Below are 20,700 nucleotides of genomic sequence, written 5' to 3'. Positions count from 1 at the left end.
TCCTGAGCTCCCCCATCACTGCTCTGCTAGGGCCCCTCATTCCTGACCTGAAGCACCTGAAATCCCAGCCCTGAGCTCCCCTGTCACCCTTCTGCCAGTGCCCTTCATTCACGACCCACAGACTTGCCACATTGTATCTGTGAATTCTGCTACCAAACCACCAATGCACTGACTCCTCTCATGAGACATTTCTCTGCACAATACTGCTGCTATTTCACCTGTTGACTCCAGGAAACATTTTCATTACCCTGGCTCTGTGTGTCACTGGTTTCTCTAGCAAACGCCAGTCCCTGGCCCGGTGGTCCCGACACCCTCATTCACATCAAGCTTTCAGTTCAGAATCATTTCCCATTCCCGCTCTGTGGGAGGGGAGACTTTTCAAAGTGCTGTCTGTGCGATGGCACATGGCTAGGGAAAGAGAACAAACCCCAAATCCCCCAGATGCTTTGGGAGCCAGGTTTGCTGTGGGAAATCTGGATTTCAGATGACGTCACGCCTGGACATTGGGATTCTTCACCAGTTTCTGTGGTACTGAAGCATTATTGTGCTTACAGCTGTGATGACCAAGTGGTTAAGGTGTTGGACTTGAAATCCAATAAGGTTCCTTTCCGCAGGTTCAAATCCTGCTCACAATGAGGTCTGTGTTTTAGCCAGTCCCTCACCCAGGCAATACCTCTGTACAGCCCCCTGAGACACTCTCAAATCTCTCCCCACCCCAAGCAAATCCTGCTCTGCTCCTTTCCTGGAGATGCCTGGGACACCACCTCACACTGTGTCCCTGAGGTGTCAGGGAAATTCTCAGTCCCTGAAGCCTCTGCTGCTCACCTAGCGCTCCACAGATTAGCCATAGCCCTGGTTCTGCTCCTCTCTCTAGTGTGTTAAAGGAGCCGACTCAGCGACTCCATGGGTGCTATCGGGCTGCAGAACCAACAGGAAAAAAAACAGGTGCCTGGCAGCCAGCTCTGCCCCTGCACCTGCCATCTGCTAGCAGGCTTGGCTGACAAGCTCCTCCTCTTCCCCTGCAGCGCCTCCTGCCTGCCAGTGATCGGGTGTGTGAGAGGCATGGGGAGATGAAGAAATAGGGTGTGGGGAAGAGACTGGACAGGGTGGAGGTTTGGGGTCAGGGCCTGAGGTGGAGCAGGGGCCAAGCAACCCCCGGGAACTCGGAAAGTCAGCGCTGCAGTGCAGAAGCCTTCCCTGTGTCTGAGCAACCAGAAGCCCTGCACAAAGCAGGTGCCACAGGGCTCAGCCTCCCTGGCCCACAAGTGGCTCTAGGCACCACCAGGAGTCATTTGGCTCCTGGCACACAAGGCAACTGAAAAGCTGAGTCCCTGGACAGCAGCTCAAACCCTGGCCCCTCCCATTAAGAGCCTGATGCTCTCCTGACTGAGCTAGCCAGGCTTGCTGAGAGGCTCCACCCCTCCTCTTCTTCTCCACGGCCACTGCCAATTCCTTGTCCTCTTTCTCCCTTCTGCACCTCAGGGTCACTAAATCTCTGCACCTAGACAGCCACTCCATCTGCTGCCCCCCAATTCTCCATACCTGAGCCTCCCTGTCAAAGTCCTGCACCTGGCTCCATAGAATTAAGTCTCACATCTTACTGGGAACTCTACTTCTTGCACCCAGAGAGTCTCATCCCCTGTCAGGGTTCCTTCCCCACTCTGAACTCGAGGGTACTGATGTGGGGACCCACATGAAAGCCCCCAAGCCTATTTCTACCAGCTTAGGTCAAAACCTGGTATGCTAAAACCACCAAGCGATTTAACAAGAAACATGGAAAGGACCACTTGGAGTGCCTCTTCCCACAAAATATCCCCCCAAACCCTTACACCCCCTTTCCTGGGGAGGCTAGATAATAATATTCTCACCAATTGGTTACAAAAATGAACAAAGACCCAAACCTCTGAGTCTTTGGACAGTGGAAAAATCAGTCAGGTTCTTAAAAGAAGGACTCTATTAGAAAGAAAATGTAAAAATCATCTCTGTGAAATCAGGATGGAAAATAACTTTACAGGGTAATCAGATTCAAAGAGTCCAGAGGAACCCCCTCTAGCCTTAGGTTCAAAGTTACAACAAAACAGAGATAAACTTCCCTCTAGCAAAGGAATGTTCACAAGTTGAGAAAACAAAGATAAACTAATACGCATTGCCTGGCTGTTACTTACAAGTTTGAAATGTGCGAGACTGGTTCAGAAACATTTGGAGAGCATGGATTGATGTCCTGTCCCTTTTAGTCCCAAGAGCGAACACCACTACCACCCCCCACACACAAAAGCCTCCCCCTGTCATAAACAGATAGTTAAGGTTACTGTCTCTTTTACCTGTAAAGGGTTAACAAACAGGGACCCAAACACCTGACCAGAGGACCAATCAGGAAACAAGATACTTTCAAATGTAGGTGGAGGGAAGCCTTTGTTAGTAGTTTTTGGGTTTTGCTTTGTTCTCTCTAGGCTCTGAGAGTGACCACACGTACCTACAGGCTCTCTAATCTTCTGTTCCAATTTTGTAAGTACAAAAGTAGAAAGACAGTTTAGTCTTTTTAATTGTTTTTCTGTATTTGCAACTGTGTATCTGGCTGGTAGAGTTTTAATGTGTATTTGGGTGAAAGTATTTTAAATTGTATTTCTGCTGGAGAAAGCTTTCTTTCTATTGTCTATAAGCTGAAAAACCCTGTACTTTTAACCATCTAAATTGCAGAGATAGACCATTTATTTTTCCTTTCTTTTTATTAAAAGTTTTGCTTTTAAGACCTGCCTGATTTTTTCCCCCTTGTTGAGGCTCTAGGGAATTGAGTCTGTACTTAACAGGGAAAGAGAAGGGGGGGAAGGGTGGAATCCCTTTGTTTTAGATTCACGGAGCTTGAATCTGGATTGCCTCTAGGGTAAGGTATCATTCCTCTCTGTGTGGTGATTCAAGGAATTGAATCACGGTGATCTCCTAGTGTACCCAGGGCGGGAAAGATCTGGGAGGAGGTAAAGAGTGGGGAGGGAATGGTTTATTTCCCTTTGTTGTGAGACTCAAGGAATTTGGGTCTTGGGGTCCCCAGGGAAGGTTTGGGGAGACCAGAGTTTATCAGGTACTCAGAATCCTGATTGGTGGCAGCCTATCAGATCTAAGCTGGTAATTAAGCTTAGGAGAATTCATGCTAGTACCCCTATTTTGGACGCTAAGGTCCAGATTTGGGAATTATACTATGAAATATGAGAGACTGGTTCAGAAAGATTTGGAGAGCATGCATTGATGTCCGGTCCCTTTTAGTCCCAAGAGCGAACACCCCCTCCCACACACACAAAAGCCTCCACCCTCCCATAAGATTTGAAAATATCTTGTCCCCTTATTGGTCCTTTGGGTCAGGTGTCAGCCAGTTTACCTGAGCTCCTTAACCGTTTACAGGTAAAAGGTTTTTGATGTCTCTGGCCAGGAGGGATTTTATAGTATTGTACACAGGAGGGTGTTACTCTTCCCTTTACAGTATGACAGCCTCCCTCATACTGTAAAGGGACGAGTACCACGAATCCACTGCCAATCCCAGAAGTGAGCCAGCGTGGCTTCGTACACCCATGGGGGGGGAGACCTATAACCCCCCCCACCGAACTATAACCCCTGAGCCCTGAACCCACTGAACTGGATTCCACCATGTGAGGATCATTCTGTCCCCATTACCCGGCCCCTTACCTTACTTTACCTTGATCCCACCCACCGTATACCCCGCACTGAGGACATTACAGACTGTATATATTATGTGCTAACCAATATCCAAATACCAGCGTCCCCCTATACTCTGTATGTTACCCCCGATGACCAATAACTGACGCTTCAAACTCTCTGTATCATCTTTATTTAAATATTCTCTAATAAACTTTTAAATCTCGATTTAAATACACTGTACTTACTACTCTTAAAAAAGTGTAATGGTGGTCAGGGATGCACCCTATTGCTCCTAAAACGCAGGCCAAGGCACCGATCTCTTCCCCGGTACGCCATACCGCCCGACACAGGATCCCGGTGGTTACTCGCCAGAGGCTCCTGAGTGCTGCCCTTGTGGTCCCACGGACACGGCAGGTTGGTAAATCCAGGGGGCAGAAGAAGACCAAGAAGGATCTCCCCCGAGATGCCGCTACACGTGGCTCCCACACCACGAGACCAGCCTGCCAGAACATTACCACGGAGAAGGGCTTGCGCCCCGCTCTCCAGCCAACGGAAGACCGCCCTGCAGTGCTCCAGCCCTGAGGAACCCTCAGCTGCTCGCCCGCAGCTACAGCCACCGGGAGTCTGCCCCACTGGGCTCCCAGCACCGAAGGAACCTCCCCGATGGCCAGCAGTTACAAGGAGCCTGCACCACCACGCTCCTCCCGCGGGAGGAATCGCCTCCCGACCACCAGCAGCCACAGAACGACGACGCCCCCACGGCCCTACCGCCGGAGAGATCTACAGCTGCCCAGCCGCTGATGCAGCCTGAAACTTGTCCCTCAGCATCCCAGCTGCCTGCAAGAAGCCCCGTTGCCCAGCTACTGCTCTCAGCGATGGATGAGTGCCCCACTGAGCCCCAACACCTACTCTCACGGGGGACCCCCCCCTGCGGCCCTGCTACTATCACCCATACCTGCGGGGGATCCCTGTCCCATGCCGCTGCCGCGTGCTCCCTGGAGAGCCCCGCCACGTGCTCCGGCCGCTGCTGCCCTAGTCGCCCGGGGATCCCTGCTCCACGCCCTGGCAGGTTGTCCGGCCTGGGGAGCTTCGCCACCCGCTCGGGCCGGTGTGGTCTGAGCCGCTGGGTGATCCCTGCCCCGCGGCCCAGCTGTTCGCATGGCCTGGGGGGCCCCGCCATGTGCTCTGGCAGTTGCTGCCAGCGTCGCCGGGAGACCCCTGCCCTGCGCCCCGGTTGCCGCTGCCCGGGCAGCCCGGCGAGCCCCGTGGCATGCTCCAGCCGCCGCTGCTCAGGCCGCCACGGGATCCTTACCCCGCACCCTGGCTGCCGCTGCCCGAGGGGCCCGGGAGGCCCTGCAGCATGTCTCCGCCGCCGCTGCTTGGGCTGCCGGGGGATCCTTACCCCGCGCCCTGGCTGCCACTGCCCAAGCGGCCCGGGAGGCCCCGCAGCATGTCTCCGCCGCCGCTGCTCGGGCTGCCGGGAGACTCCTCCGCTGCCGCTGTTGGAGCGTCTGGGGTAGCTCCGAGGGGCGCCCTGCTGCTCGGGCCGCCGGGGGACGCGGACCCATGCCCCAGCCGCCGCTGCTCGCGGCGCCTGGGGAGCTCCTTAATGCACTTCAGGAGGCAAGACCCGGCACCGGGGGACTGCCCCGCCACGTGCCAGCCATCCCAGAGGCAGAGAAATGCCCCTGCTACACCCCAGCTGCAGAGGGACTCCCCCGTCGCCCCCCAGTGGCTGCAGCCGCCAAGAGTCAGCCTCACCAGACAGGAGCTGCCCCAGGCACCGAGCTCCCCTACACTTCAGCCACAGGGGGGTCCCCCACCACCCACCAGCAACTGCAGCCACTGAGAGACTGCCCCCCTGAGGACAAGCTGCTTCAGTTCACGAGAGACCTGCCCGCCGATCACCAGATGCTCCAGCTGCCAAGAGATGTCTTTCTTGTCCTCCTGTGGTCGCTGGACACCCCCCCCACCGCGCTCCAACAGCTCCAGCCACTACAAGATGGCTCTCCTGTCCTCATGTAGTCACCGGACACACCCCCTGTGCTCCCACAGCTCCAGCCGCTATAAGATGGCTCTCCCATTCTTCCGCAGACACCGGACATGCCCGCTGCGCTCCAGCAGCTCCAGCCGATTCGAGATGGCTCTGCCGTTCTCCTGCAGTCACCGGACACACCTTCTGCGCTCCAACAGCCCCCGCCACCGAGGGGCAACCCCCCTGACCTCCAGCGGGACACCCCACGAGATGACTACTCAGCCTCAGACACTGTCTACTTTAAGTACCCCCTTGCCGTGGATGCACTCATCTGTCCCATCTGTTGGCAGCCCCGACACTTCCCTCTCCTCGGAGGGGTCACCACGCATCTGAGAAGGTGCCACAACAAGTCCACCGCCTTCAGCTGTGCCCTCTGCAGCCTGCCCTCCGAGTCCCAGAAGAGTTTCAAGGAGCACCAGGCCAGCTGCAAGAAAGTCCACACAACAGCAGCTCCAGCTCTGACCCCCCGCCATCCTATGTCCTGGCCCGCTGCTCCTACCCTGCAAGGGAACAGTACGACCCCAGCAGCCGCTGCCCAGAAACCTACCCCAGTCCCTGAGCTAGTGGACCAGGGCCCTGCCGCCAGGACGAAGCCTGCTGCAGAAGGAGACGCCAGCCAAGCCCCTTCCAGCAGGGGTCCTGTCACAGCCTCGCAGGTCGCTCGGAAGCTTTCCGAGCTGAGGCGTCTCAGTGCTTCCTCAAGGCTCAACCAGCGTGACCCCACCTCAAGAAGGGTCAGTGCTCCACCACACATGGCCGCCCGAAAATCTGCCGCTGGCCCTCGGACCACCCCACGAACACCAGCCACAAGGGGAGCCAACACAACTCCCCCACCCGCACTACGAACCACACCCGCTGGGGGAGCAGAAACCACCCCCTAGACCACTCCACACACTGATACTGTCGCAGGATCCACCGCCACGACCAGACCGCACCACCAGTCCCTCATCATCGGACGGACCGACACCGTCCCAAAAGACGCCAGGCCGATCCCCGCCACCAGAAGGTCACGTGCTCCTACAGGTACCCACCAGATGACAACCATGCACGAAAGACCAGGCGTCACCTCCACACCCACCAACCCAAACCAAGTCCCACCAACAACCAACAACGGTGCTACCCTACTGGTGACACTGCGTCAGGAACCAGCCGAAAGGTCCCCTGAGCCGCAAGTGAGACAACCTGTTGATCACGCGGCAAACCCACTGCCCACACCGGTCGAAGAACCCGAGGAAGAGCAGCCAGATAGGCCAGCCACACCTTGGCAGGCCACCTGGATCGAGGAGCTCCAAGCGGCAGCTTCCTTCGAGGACTTTGACTCGCTCATCGACAGGCTCACCCGCGAGCTATCTACAGAGGCTGCTTCAAAGAGGGCACCAAACCAAGTGACTACCTGGCCTGCCTTCAGATGGCCCGTCCCGAATCATGCCACCACCTCCAGAGGAACTGGAAGAAGGAACACCAACCATCGCTACGACCCGACAGCAGCCTCCAAGATCCAGAAGCTGTACAGAGCGAACCGCCTCAAGGCTGTAAGAGAGGTCCTCGATGGCCCCCCATCCTACTTCACGATCCCACCCGAGGGCCTCTACAGCTACTTCCTTCGAGTGTTTGGCAGCATGCCCAGGAACGACGCGCAGCACCCGGACTGCCTCCGCCCCCTTCCCCATGTCACCAATACAGGCGACCTAGAGGCCGACTTCACGCCCAAAGAGGTGACAGCCAGGCTTTCCAGAACAAAGAACACCACGCCCGGAAAGGATGGCATCCCCTACAGCCTGCTCAGAAAGCGAGACCCTGGCTGCCTTGTGCTCTCTGGCATCTGTAACTTATGCCGGCGCTTTGGCAGGTCTCCCATCTCCTGGAAGAAGGCCATGACTGTCCTGATCCACAAAAAGAGCTAGCGAGACGACCCCAGCAACTGGAGACCCGTCTCCCTCTGTTCCACGATGTACAAACTGTACGCCAGCTGCCTGGCAGCCAGGATCACGGAGTGGGCAAAGGCTGGGGGAGCCATCAGCCCGGCCCAGAAGGGCTTCATGCCGTCGGAGGGGTGCTACGAGCACAACTTCCTGCTCCAGACCGTCCTCCAGATGACCAAGAGGGCGCAGAAGCAGTGCGCAATAGCGTGGCTTGACCTGTCCAACGCTTCCAGGTCCATCCCCCCCCACCACATCTTCAGCACGTTGGCAGAAGATTAATGCCCTCAACACTTTCTTGATCCCCCGCATAGCCTTCATCTTGAGAGTTTCCGCCGTGGCAAAGGTGCCCCTCAACAAGGCAGACAACACCATCCAGCAGCAGGTCAAAAAGTGGCTGTCCCTGCCCCAGAGAGCCAGCAACAAGCTCATATACATTGCCCACAGGCACGGTGGTGCCAACATCCCCCGCATGGGTGACCTCTGGAACATCACGGTCGTCACGCATGCCTTCTGCCTCCTGACGTGCCCGGATGCCATGGTAAAGAACGTCGCAGCAGCCGCCCTACGCACTGTCATCGAGAAGCGAATTGGCAGGCCTCCCTCCAGCGCAGATGTAGCCACTTTCCTGAGCGGCTCCCTGGATGGCAAATTCGCCTGGGACGGGGGCAACATTGCCTCGCTGTGGTCCCGTGCCTGCAATGCCATGCGGCGGCTGGGAAAGCGACTGGGCTGCCTCTGGGTATGGAGCGAGGAGCAACAGGAGCTGGGAGTCCTGGTGCCGCTGATTGAGATGGAGGGCAACACCATCGTCAGCCCTGGAGCCAGAGGAGTCCTGGAGAGGTCACTGAAGGCCGCCGTCCGCGTGCTGTACATGGACACCCTGAGGAAAAAACCCGACCAGGGCAAGGTCTTCGAGGTGACCAGCAAGTGGGACTCCAGCAACCACTTTCTCCCCGTGGGCAGCTTCACCTGTTTCGCTGACTGGCGGTTCATACACCACGCCCAACTGAACTGCGTCCCGCTCAATGGAGCCGTCCACCACAGGAACCGTGACAAGCACTGCAGGAAGTGCAGGTACGCCATGAAGACCTTGCCCCACGTCCTGTGCAGCTGCAAGCCCCACGCCAGAGCCTGGTAGCTGTGCTACAACGCCCTCCAGGATCGACTGGTGAAGGCCATCGCCCCACATCTGGGTGAGATCGCAGTCAACCGCACCATCCCCGACACCAACAGCTGGCTGCGCCTCGGACATCGTCGTCACGGACGAGGAGCGGAAAAAGATCATCCTCGTCGACGTGACGATCCCGTTCAAGAACAGGACCCCGGCCTTCCGGGAAGCCCGAGCCCATAAACTCGAAAAATACACCACCTTGGCTGACACTCTGTGGACAAAGGGCTACAAGGTTTACACCAACACCTTGATCGTCGGGGCGCTGTGTGCCTGGGACCCCTGTAATGAACGTGTACTTAGGGCCTGTGGGGTGGGCTGTCACTATGCGCGGCTCATGAGATGTTTGATGGTCTTGGACACTATTCGATGGTCTAGGGACATTTACAAGGAGCACATCACCAGTCACCACCATTACCAGGAGTGAGCCGGCGTGGCTTCGTGCACCCACAGGGGGGAGGAGACCTATAAACCCCCCCATTGAACTATATCCCCTGAGCCCTGAACCCACCGTACTGGATTCCACCCTGTGAGGGTCATCCTGTCCCCATTACCCAGCCCGCTTACTTATACCCATGACTGAATGTAACCCACTGTATGAGCGATGTACCCTCACTGCTTCCTTACTGTACCTTGATCCCACCCACCGTACACCCCGCACTGGGGACATTGCAGATTGTATATATTATGTGCTAACCAATATCCAAATACCAGCATCCCCCTATACTCTGTATGTTACCCCCGATGACCAATAACTGACCCTTCAAACTCTCTGTATCATCTTTATTTAAATATTCTCTAATAAACTTTTAAATCTTTTTGTATCAGTTTGATATCTGGTATGTTCCCATTGAAAGCCTTATATCAAATAGATCTGTGGAGTGGGGAGATGGATTAGGGGCTTTCTCTATCCACTCCGTGCATCATCCTGGTATTGCAGTATCTTTGGGTGTGGTGAATCTTCCTGGGGAAAGCAGACTGGTTCAAAAACAGAAAAAGCAGGTGCTGGGTTGTGCTTTTCTTTTGTGTTTTTTGTTAGTTTCTCTCTTTTCTTTTTGTGATGTAGGTTTATCAAGCTTTGCAGCTGCCCTGCTTATTCCTGCTCTAGTGTTGTATCGTAAAGCACTTAGGAGATTGTGGATGAGCATCTCTCAACAGTGTCCCCCAGGACAGAGTTATTCCAGGAATAGTCTCTATGACTGGTTTCCCCAGGGACTGGGGATAGTTTATAGGATCAGAAAAGGAAGGTTTGAATCATATTCATACACCCAGAGGCTGAATGGGGAGAGAGGCCCCAACTCCCTAACAATCCCCCAAAAGAAACTGTTCCCTGCTGTCCCATCCACACCCAACAACCCTCCAGGGTCACTCCCAGGCTCCTTCCCTCTCCCTCGGCTGCTCCACTCTCCCCTAGACTGGAGCACCCCGGCGGCGCAGCCATAGCTGTTTAGGGGGAGCCATACCCTCAGCCAGGCCTTCCAGCTTTGTCCTGCCCTAATGCTGGCCCCGGAACTGCCACAAGGTGGCGTGGTTGTAGCCCAGAAAGCCTCTGGGCAAAGGCAGAGGAGCCGGAGAGCTGACAGAGTGGGGGCGGGCACCAGTCAGTGCTGGGCTTCCCCAAAATCTACCCTCTGCAGGGGCTGCTCCCCTTGAGAGCACCAGCCTCGGAGCCGCTCACATGGGAGGAAGGATCAAGTGACAGGGGCGGTTCTGGGACTGCTGCCTAGGGGTGCTGGAGCCTGGGACTAGGGGAGCTCACAGGGGCTGCCACAGTCCCTGGCGGGAAGCAGTTTCCATCCTATCCAGGGTTTGCAGTTCGTTCAGTGACTCTCAGTCCTCCCCCCACTGTACACGTCTCAGCGCCCTGGCCACTGCCCCACTTCCATAGAGGGGTGCCCCTTTGTGCAGCCGCCTCCCAGAGCTGCCCGAGGGCAGGCATGTCCCAGCCCCACGCTCTCAGTGCCAGGAATTAGGACAGGACGTCAAACACCCTCCTGGCTTGTCAAGTGCACGGGGCCAGATGGGTGTTCCTGAGCCATGGCTGTGGATGCACCAAAGCCTCTGTGTCCGCCGGCGAGGAAGAGGAGGGCGCCCTGGATGGCCTCACCTGCAGAAAGGAAGCCTGGGAAGGAGGGAAGCTGGGTGGAGAAGGGGCTGGGGGTGGGAGGCAGAGTGGGGAGAGGGAGATGGGGGGTGGTAGCTGCTGAGGGAAGCAGAGTGGCTCTGATAGCCGTTGTCTCAGGAGTAGCAGGGTGATGAGTAGCTTCTGGGTCCTGGGCAGTGGGTGAGGTTCTCCGGGGGGCCTCCTCCTGAAGAGCTGGTGAGATGTTGCTCCTGGCTGTGAGGTCCCAAAGAACCGTCCTCGTGGTGCAAGATCTCCCTGCAGAGGAACCCCGGGGGGGTTTCTTCAGCCAGGCACTGATTTTTTTCATCCTTGCTGGTTGTCCGTGTCTCCCTAGAAGAGCAGAGGGTGGTCTTTGAGGTCAGTTACTGCTGAGTTTTCCACGAGGCAGTAGATGCAGGAGCAGCTGCAGCTGAAAATTTCTGCAGAGCTGGCAAGAGAGTGATCCTCGTCTTGGTCTGTCCTGGAGCGTAGTGGTCTTCTTTCTTAGTCTTCCACAGTGCGCCTTCCCCTGAATTCCTGGGGTTGTGCTTCCTCTTCTCCTCAAGACACTGGCCCTGCACCACCCCCTCCCCCCAAGGCTCCATCCCTGCCCTGCCCTCACGCCACCCCTTCTCCCAAATTCCTACCCTGCATTGCCCCTCCCCACTAGGCCCCGCCCCATACTGCCTCTTCCTCCAAGGCCCCACCCCTACACTGTGACTTTCCCTGAGACCCCACCCCTTCAACTTAACCCCCACCCTGACCCTTCACCCCGAGACCACACACTTGCACCGACCCTTCTCCCAGTCCCATCCCCTCATCACCCCTTCCCCTGAGGCTCCACCCCCGCACCTGTTGCTGCTGGCCCTCTCCATCCTGCCTGGTGAGTGGTGCTGGTTGAACTGGGCCTGGGGCTGGGATACAGTAACAGGGATGAACTGGGAGCCAGGAATGTTGGAGACTCTGCCATGGCACCAGCTCCACCTGCCAATGCTTGGAATCCAGCAGGGGGCATATGGAACGTCTGGGGTTCAGTTGCAACATCTAAGGGATGCTGTGCTGCAGGGGGCAGGGTAGGGGCTCTCCCCTGGCAGTCAGGCTGGCCTCGATGTTCCAGGACATTATGAGGGGGCGCTCTGCTCAGTGAGCGGGGTGGTCCCCTGGCAGTCAGGGCTGGCCCAAATGCCCCATGGCAGCACCAAGAGGTGCTCTACTGCAGGGGACAGGTTGGGGTCTCTCCCCTGGCAGTCAGGGCTGGCCACAATGCCATAGGACAGCACCAGGGGGCCCTGCTGTGCAGGAGGCAGGGTGAGGGCTCTTCCCTAGCAATCAGGCTGGCCCCGATGCCCCAAGGCAGGACTAGGGGGTGCTCTGCTGCAGAGAGTGGGGTGGGGACTCTCCCCTGGCAGTGAGGGCTGGCCCCGATGCCCCAGGGTAGGACTAGGGGGTGCTCTGCTGCAGAGAGTGTGGTGGGGACTCTCCCCTGGCAGTCAGGGCTGGCTCTGATGCCCCAGGGCAGGACTAGGGGGTGCTCTGCTGCAGAGAGTGGTGTGGGAACTCTCCCCTGGCAGTCAGGGCTGGCCCCGATGCCCCAGGGGAGGACTAGGGGGTGCTCTGCTGCAGAGAGTGGGGTGGGGACGCTCCCCTGGCAGTGAGGGCTGGCTCTGATGCCCCAGGGCAGGACTAGGGGTTGTTCTGCTGCAGAGAGTGGGGTGGGGACTCTCCCTTGGCGGTCAGTGCCGGCCCCAGTGCCCTAGAGTAGCACAAGGGGGCTCTGTGCTGCAGATAGCAGTGTGCTGCTGCCCCTCCAGGTACTGGCTGTCAGGGCTGGGGGCTGACCCTGCCTGTGGGCCCCCTGGCTGGATGGAGCGGCTCATGCATGATGATCCTTTGCTCCTACACCTACCCTGAGGGGCAGCTCATCAGAGCCATGCCCTGGAGGCAGGACCAGGAGAGAATTGTGCTGCTCACTGTAGCATTGGGGCAGGGCTATGACAAGGCTGAGCATGCCCATTTCCTGGGTGACCTGCAGCACAGCTGCACCCTGCAGCTCAACCCGCTGGCCCTCGGAGATGGGGAACCGAACTTTTTCGAGTTCCAGACCCAGAGTCAAAACTGGAGAAGCCCTCGAGCCCTGTTTCTCAAGGCATCAGGTAATCCCCAGCTCCTCTTGCAGAAACGTTTCACCAACAACTCAGCCTGGCCCCATGTGTGTTATGTGGTACTGTAAGAGAGCGCTGCCCCATCTTACGTGCTGTGGCTCTGGGGATGCTGGCTGAGGTGCTGAAGCCGGAGCTTCAGTGTGGGTCAGGGTTGGAATCGGCAGGGTGTCATGAGGAGTCCCTTGAATGTGGTCTGATGATACTAAGATTTCTTTTGAGTCTTGAAGGGTAGATTGCAGCTGCTACACTGAAAAGCAATTTGTTTGTTGTAGGTCTTACGAACGTGTTTGCTGAGGACCCTGAGGGTCTGGTCTGCACAGAGGGGGAGGCAGAAGGGGAAGAGGAGGAGGTCTGTAGGGATCGGGTACTGGAGGTTGATGCAGTCATCTTCCCCTGCCTCATCCTCCGTGGGGTGGACCTCTGTTGTGCCGGCAGACTTGCCAGGTGGTTCCTCTCGGTCTGGCAGAGAAGCTTGAGGAGGTGAAGTCACTCCGGGGTGGGGGCGCAGGACTCGTTGACCACGATATTTTTTTGCCTGGAAGGACAGCATGTAGAATCGAGATCCTGGGCTGTGGAGTGCATTCCTCTTGGAGCGGCCTTCCTCCGGGCAGGGTGGTAAGTAGTTTCGGGGTCTGGGGTTGAGGAGGTGGTTCCTTCAGGAGCATCCCTCTCTGGAGCAGCAAGGCAGCACTCAGCATCCTCATCCTGGGTCATCGGGAGGACTCCTCTGGTAGCAGCCTTCCCAGCAGGGCAGCGCTCAGCATCCTGGTCCTGGGCAGTGGGAGAGGTTCTCCGGGTGTCGTCCTCCTGAAGAGCTGGTGAGATGTTGTTGCTCCTGGACGTGAGGTTCCAAAGAGCCATCCTTCCAGGAGGTGTAAGGATCCAGGACTCTAGTGCCTGCAAGAAGCTTCAGCCAGCTTCTCAGATAGAAGCCACTTTCTTTCCTACAGTGCCACTAGTGCCCTTTCTGCTCTCCAGGCCTGCTCCCTCCAGCAGGACAGAGACACCCCTTAACTCCTCGAGTCCTGATTTCCTGCCATTCAAGGGGCTGGGGGCTTCCATTGCCCCCACCCCCTGCCATCAGATACTTTTCCTATGGGAATCTCCCTAGAGCAGGGAAGAAATCTGTTCTTCCCTTCGAACTAGTCTGCTCAGTAAATCAACCCACACTGACCTCATCTTGGCTGCTTTGTTTATCCGAGATTAGTGGTATCTTTGGAAAACCCTTAGTGTGCGGACGAGTGAGGAGATCCGGGAGCTCCAGCAGATGCCCCTGAAGAACACCACCCTAGCTTTCTCTGGTCAGGCTCAGACTCACCGTCCATTAGGAGGTGAAGACCAGATGGGAGCTGCTGGATTGACCTTGATGTGCCATGTCCTTGTGTGGATGAAGGACCTACATCTCAGGGATGGCCAGCAGCAGATGTCAGATGTGTCCAGGAATAGTCTGAACAACCTTCACTGATAGGTAAGTAAAGTCATGGCCACATGTAGACCCCACAGGAATTGGGTGGGATTGAACCAGGGTCCTTCAGCACCAGCTGCGCTCCCTCAGTGTCATCCAATCCAGCTCCACCCACTAGAGCACGCCCCCTTCCAGAGTCACAGAACCCAGGAGCCCTGATTCTCGGACCCGGGCCTCACATCACAAGGCCAAACATCCTCCCATTATGGGTGCTGGAGAAGGGACTGTCTGCACAGTCCCCTCAACATTCACCCGTCAGAGACTTCAGCCACGGGTGACCAGTGAATGAGCAGAGATCTCCACTGTGGGAACCCGAAGGGCTGCGCATTTGGATTTCCCAGGGAAGGCATCTGGCAGCCACTGACAGAGTGTTCCTGTGAGGAGATTTTCCATCTCTAACAAAGGTTTTCTGTTCCCACAGATCTCAGCCGCTCAGCAGAATGCAGGAGAGCCGAGTGCTGACGGGCTAGAGGGGTCCCAGGTGTCTCCCTGCGGCTGTGCAGCAGGGGCAGTGTCTGCAGTCACCATGGGCCAAACTCTGTGCTCCAGACAACCCAGGCTAAGGCTCCCTGGATTGCGAAGGGGACTTTCACTTGGGGAATCAGTTATGCTGGTATGCCTCCTATCATCGTGGACCCCACTTTTTTCAACATTGCATTCCCTCCCTGCCCCCTGGGGGGGCTGACTCAAGTCCCCCTGCAGCTCTCCAAACATTCCTCCATTCCCCCTTAGGGGGTCAAATCCCACAGTGTGTGGACCCCCACAAGGTCCCAGGTGCCATTGTGAGCTAAGGCTCTTGTGGTGTTGGCTTAACTATAAAGGGAAGGGTAACAGCCCTCCTGTGTAAAATACTATAAAATCCCTCCTGGCCAGAGACACCAAAATCCTTTTATCTGTAAAAGATTAAGAAGTTCAGGTAACCTGGCTGACACCTGACCCAATGGACCAATAAGGGAACAAGATACTTTCAAATCTTGGTGGGGTGGAAGGCTTTTGTTTGTGCTCTTTGTTTTGGGGGTGGTTCGCTCTTGGGGCTAAGAGGGACCAGACATCAATCCATGCTCTCCAAATCTTTCTGAACCAGCCTCTCATATTTCAAACTTGTAAGTAACAGTCAGGCAAGGCGGCTTAGTTTTATCTTTGTTTCCTCAACTTGTAAATGTGCCTTTTGCAAAGAAGATTTATCTCTGTTTGCTGTAACTTTGAACTTAAGGCTGGAGGGGGTTCTTCTGGGCTCTATGAATCTGATTACCCTGTAAAGTTATTTTCCATCCTGATTTTACAGAGATGATTTCTACCTTTCTTTAATTCAAAGCCTTATTTTTTAAAAACCTAATTAATTTTTCCTTGTTTTAAGATCCAAGGGGGTTGGATCTGCACTCACCAGGAATTGGTGGGAGAAAAGGAAGGGGAATGGTTAATGTCTCCTTGTTTTAAGATCCAGGGGTTTGGATCGGTGTTCACCAGGAACTTGTTTGGAGAAGTCTCTCAAGGCTACTGGGAGGGAGATAGTCTGGGGGGAAGGTAGACAGAGTTTCCAAATGACTCATAAATAATTTGAGTGGTGGCAGCAAAACCAGATCTAAGCTGGTAATTAAGCTTAGAGGTTCTCATGCAGTCCCCACAGCTGTACCCTAGAGTTCAGAGTGCGGAAGGAATCTTGACAGCTGTCACTATAAAAGCTGATTTTGCATTCACCCTGGGACCAAGGTAGTTTGCATTTAAATGTAAATTCACTCAGCCAACATCCCATTCAAGGGGTTGACTGAAACAGATGAAAGCTAGGAAATTCAGGGTGACACTTGAGCGATGTCTGCTCTTGCAGAGTTCAGTTTCAATGGGTGAGAGTGACCCATGAAAGAAAAGCACTGGTTTGTGTCCTCACTTCCACAGGCCACAGAGAGCGTTTACATTTGCAGCACTTCCGTGGCCCTGAGGGGAACTCTCCCACAGTACAACTCTCTCCATTTTCACCATGGGCCTTGTGGGAAGGGGGTAGTGGTGATCTCTGGACATTCTAGGTCCCTGCACAGCCTCCTCTCCCCAAACACTGATTAGCTCCAGTAGCTCAGCGTTGCTCCAAGCAGGGGCTCCTTTGCTGCAGATAAGTGAGCACTTGCCAAGAATACAGGGTTCTTTCAAAGTTCCCAGGGCTTCACAGAGGGAAGGGCAGGTGTCTGTTTACCTGATGTCAGAGGAGCAGAGCTGCTGGGCAGAGTGGTCACCTCTGGAGGCTAAAGCTCTGTAAACAGGGAGAAGGTGTCTTCACGTGCACATCACCACAAAAGCATCACCGGTCAGAGTTGGATGTCCCTCAGTGAGGTGGCTTTCGCTTTGCGGTGAAACTTCTGGAGTTTCACCGCAAAAAGTCATTGGCAAGTGTAGATGCTCCCACTGCTTTTGCACAGAAACAGGACTTTTTCCACTTTAAATGGCGAGTGTAGACACGCCCTTAGCTCTTGGGCATCTTCTTGTGCCTGGCTGCCGACATCAAACGTGGTATCAAACCTCCTGTACTGTCCGCAGGTCCTTGCAGAGGACGGAGAAGCTCTGAGGCAGCATGGAGAGGCACGGCCTGGGAGCCATGAAAGCTCGGTTCTAGCACTGTTCTGCTGTGGGGCCTTGGGTAAGTCACTTTCCCCTCACTCTGCCACTGTCCCCTAGTACCCTGCGTTTGTCTTGTCTATTTAAACTGTAAGTTCAAGGTCAGAGACTCTATCTTAACTATGTGTATGTCCAGTACCTAGCACAATGGGGTTCCACATTCGGCTGGGGCCTGTGGACACTACTGGAATATATAAATAGGTCATTCAGGGCTGAGTGGCAGCCTACACTCAATCACTTCTGTCAGTTCTAACACAGTTTGTATTTTTTCAGTTTTGAACTTTCTTCCTTTCATTATACAGCTGAGATCACAAGGGATAAGTTTTGATGCAAAACTTCAGTAGGATCATTTTTGCTGTTAAACATCCATTTTCTGAGCCCCTGGTACACAGAACAGAGAATAAGCTTCTGGGGCAGGGGAGGAAGAACATAGAGCACAAGCCTTTAGCGCTCACTCAGTAACATTTTTTCAATCTAGGAGATGAATTCCACTGTAATGAATTGGAGTTTACAGCAAGGCTATCATAGCTTTTGGCATATATTCTCACCTTTGCATTGGCAAATCATTTGGACAAGACACATCCATCAGGGGATTTTTTTATTTCAGAGCAAAGGAACATAACTCAAATTCCAATCTGATTTAAACATTCTGCACATATGTTGTACAGACAAAACTACACAGGATCGTTTTAGGGGTCAAGACAAAGATGCCACATTTATTGTGATCTATAACTACTAGCAAATACCTTAATACTTACACACACACACACACGCACACACACACACCAAATGTTCTGCAGCTGCTGGATAGTTACCAGTCCCGATTGTAGCTTGAGTTCACATCTGGGGGATCGTAGCTCATGGCAGCTAACTGGCAAGGAAAGCCGAGCATGAGGAGAAGCCAGGTCTCTGTTGGGCGCTCACCGATGCCCCTCGATGTTGATAGCAGAACGTTACCCAAAGTCTCTCATCTCACCCTTCTTTTTATAGGCTTTTAGTTTGGATTCAAAGTCTATAGGTCTTGCTGTGTCACGCTGCCTCTGGGTTTGGTGATTGATCATCCATCAATTGCAGGCGTGACTTTCATCCTTGAACCTGGCTTTGATCTTCCTTCTGTTGTTTCTTTTGTCCTTTCCTTTTTAGGGTGGATGCTTCTTACTTTGTTTAGGGCTATTGTCTAGGTCTTCAGCCATTGGTACTTGAACTTTATCTCATCAAGATGGGCTGGCGCTGGAGGTTAATTCTATCATCCATACATACCTCATTCACACATCTAAACTAAACTAATAAAATTACAGCATGGCTCGCAAAAATGAAGGCTGCAGCACAAGCCTTCCACAAAATGGAGTAAGCATTTTAAAATGGGTTTTGAATGACAATAGTGCCCAGAAGTTACAATGTAGGCAAAATGGCAAGTGTAATGAAATGGTGAACAGAAGTTACAATGATACAGTGAATAACTAAAAACAATTTCATTTACATCCGTTCTAGATTGTCCCGCTTTTGACCCTTCAATCCAGGGGTATTGAATGGGTCACACTTTATGTAATTGTTTTAAGGCTATATATTGGGGAACAATGTGAGCTTGTGGTTTTAGCTTAAAATACAGCCTTTTCATCCAGCAGCACCTGCCACACATTATAATTAACATTAAACTTATCACAATAAAGAAAACAACAATTGGGTGTAACATAATTGTTAAAGTTGAAGACCAAGAGGGGGACCATCCGTTTAAAATATCATACCAATGGTGCGTCATGATTTGTTCTGCTTGTGCAGATACTCTTAATATTTCAGATCCCTGATGTAAAACAGCCAAACTGCGTGTCTGAACCTGGGTCCGTGTGGTTTCAGTCAGTTGGCTAATTTGTTTATTTTCCTGCATTAGTTTGTACAGATTTGTCCAATTGACCCCCAAAGTGAAGTTAAAGTCTAGAATATTACTGGTATCCAGTGTGTTAGTTCTTTTATCCTCATGAGTGGGGAAGTAATAGGTTAGGGTGGGAGTTTTTAACATAGTTATATTACACATACACTGTTCTACTGGCTGTTCTGAGATGTATTTGTCTTGCCATACAAGCTTCTCTAATCCAATAGACACAACTTTTCCTATCAAAATACACTTTTGTGGTACTGTTATCTAGTTCATTCCAGTAACAAGTTGCCAAACTTTTATGTTGTAGGGAGCAGGGCTCTTCTAATTTTGGTAAGGTAGGACATACCCATTGTTGTGCAGTCCACCTGGAACACAAACGATGGTCTATGATTTCCCCTTGTTCGTTCAAATATGTTCCCACCAATCAAGGGGCCCAAGGATGTTTGCCCTGGAGAACTGGGAGGGCTATGAAGGGCCACAGAGTAACTTTATATTTGTGGGGTTGGACCCATATTACTTGTATAGTGATGTGCCCCATGAGAGTCGATGTGTATACCTTTGATTCCAGGGCCTTGTACCATCCAGAAACATAAGGAAGGAGAAGGTTATTTTTATGTTTTGTCAGCAGAGGACTTAAGACTGTCATATCTTTAGCTCGTACCCAGTCCATTTCCCTCTCTGTCAGCATAATAGCTAATATTTGTTGTTCGGAACACCATAAAGCTAACGCTGTTTTGTTTGTTAAGTCCCTCGTGGTGGTATATTGAGCCCAGAATGCCCGGTTAACATGTTCCCACATCTGCTATTGCAAGATCATTGTGTCTACCCCAGTTTGCACCAATTCAGCGATCTGGTGCTCTTGCCCCTATACAATAGCATGATGCAATGTTTCTACCACATTGGCCTTATTTTTCAGTGCTTCTAGATCTACCAAATTTAGAATTCCGGTCCCTGCTCCTTTACCTCCTAACAGGGTATCTGTTATCCCTCATCGCTGACTAGGGAAGGGATATTCTGGTTGTAAGGATTTGAACCATGCTTCAAATAGAGGGGAGCTATGGTGTTCTGGCCGAGTTAGAGTTAAATTATTCCTGGTCCAGTTTATTGAAAGGTGTAAGGTTACAATTAATGACACCACTTGTGCCTCTATGGGAGGCTGCATCTTAAGCAAATGAGGACAGGGTACTTTTATGGGTTGTGGACCATTTAAAAACAGTACTGTTGTACTTCCTACTAATTTGGTTTCTTTCACCCATACTGTTATTGTCCGAGTCTCTCGGGGTCCTGGTTTAAAGGGTGGGAATGGATGGTATCCAGGGAGGATGGGGTGACGATGATGATTGTGATCTATTATAGGCTGAGTAGGTGACAGCGATACCTACAAGGGATGAAGCACATGCTATTAAGAAAACAGTTTGATCTGGGATACATGTACCTATTTAAGTTTCCCATCTTTCTCAAAGCGGTACCAGAGGGCTGAGATGGTCACTATGCAATAAGGACCTACCCATTTAGATTCTAAGGTGTGATCCTTCTTACCTAATTTTAAATACATTACCCGATCTCCAACTTCCCATAAAGTGGGTTCATTGGTTCTTTGTTTTTGCATTTTTTCATTCATGTGCTCAATAGCTTGATTGATCCTGTACTGTAATGTGGTTTTATCCTCTTGTAATTGTTTTAGCCATTGGAAATAATCATTCTGGGGGGCTGTAG

At 53.3% G+C, this 20,700-nt stretch overlaps 2 non-coding genes across 2 annotated transcripts; both read left to right on the top strand.

Annotated features, from left to right (window-relative positions):
• Positions 1–553: 553 nt before the first annotated feature.
• Positions 554–635, top strand: TRNAS-UGA (transfer RNA serine (anticodon UGA)). Its single transcript has one exon. It is a non-coding gene; the product is annotated as a tRNA-Ser (tRNA).
• An 8,915-nt stretch (positions 636–9,550) lies between these two features.
• Positions 9,551–9,738, top strand: LOC127033886 (U2 spliceosomal RNA). Its single transcript, XR_007769241.1, has one exon. It is a non-coding gene; the product is annotated as a U2 spliceosomal RNA (small nuclear RNA).
• The last annotated feature ends 10,962 nt before the right edge of the window (positions 9,739–20,700 follow it).

Source organism: Gopherus flavomarginatus, chromosome 13 (genome assembly GCF_025201925.1).
Source record: "Gopherus flavomarginatus isolate rGopFla2 chromosome 13, rGopFla2.mat.asm, whole genome shotgun sequence".
Taxonomy (NCBI): domain Eukaryota; kingdom Metazoa; phylum Chordata; order Testudines; family Testudinidae; genus Gopherus; species Gopherus flavomarginatus.
Note: the sequence above shows the minus strand (reverse complement) of the source record. Positions and strands in the feature narration are given on the sequence as shown.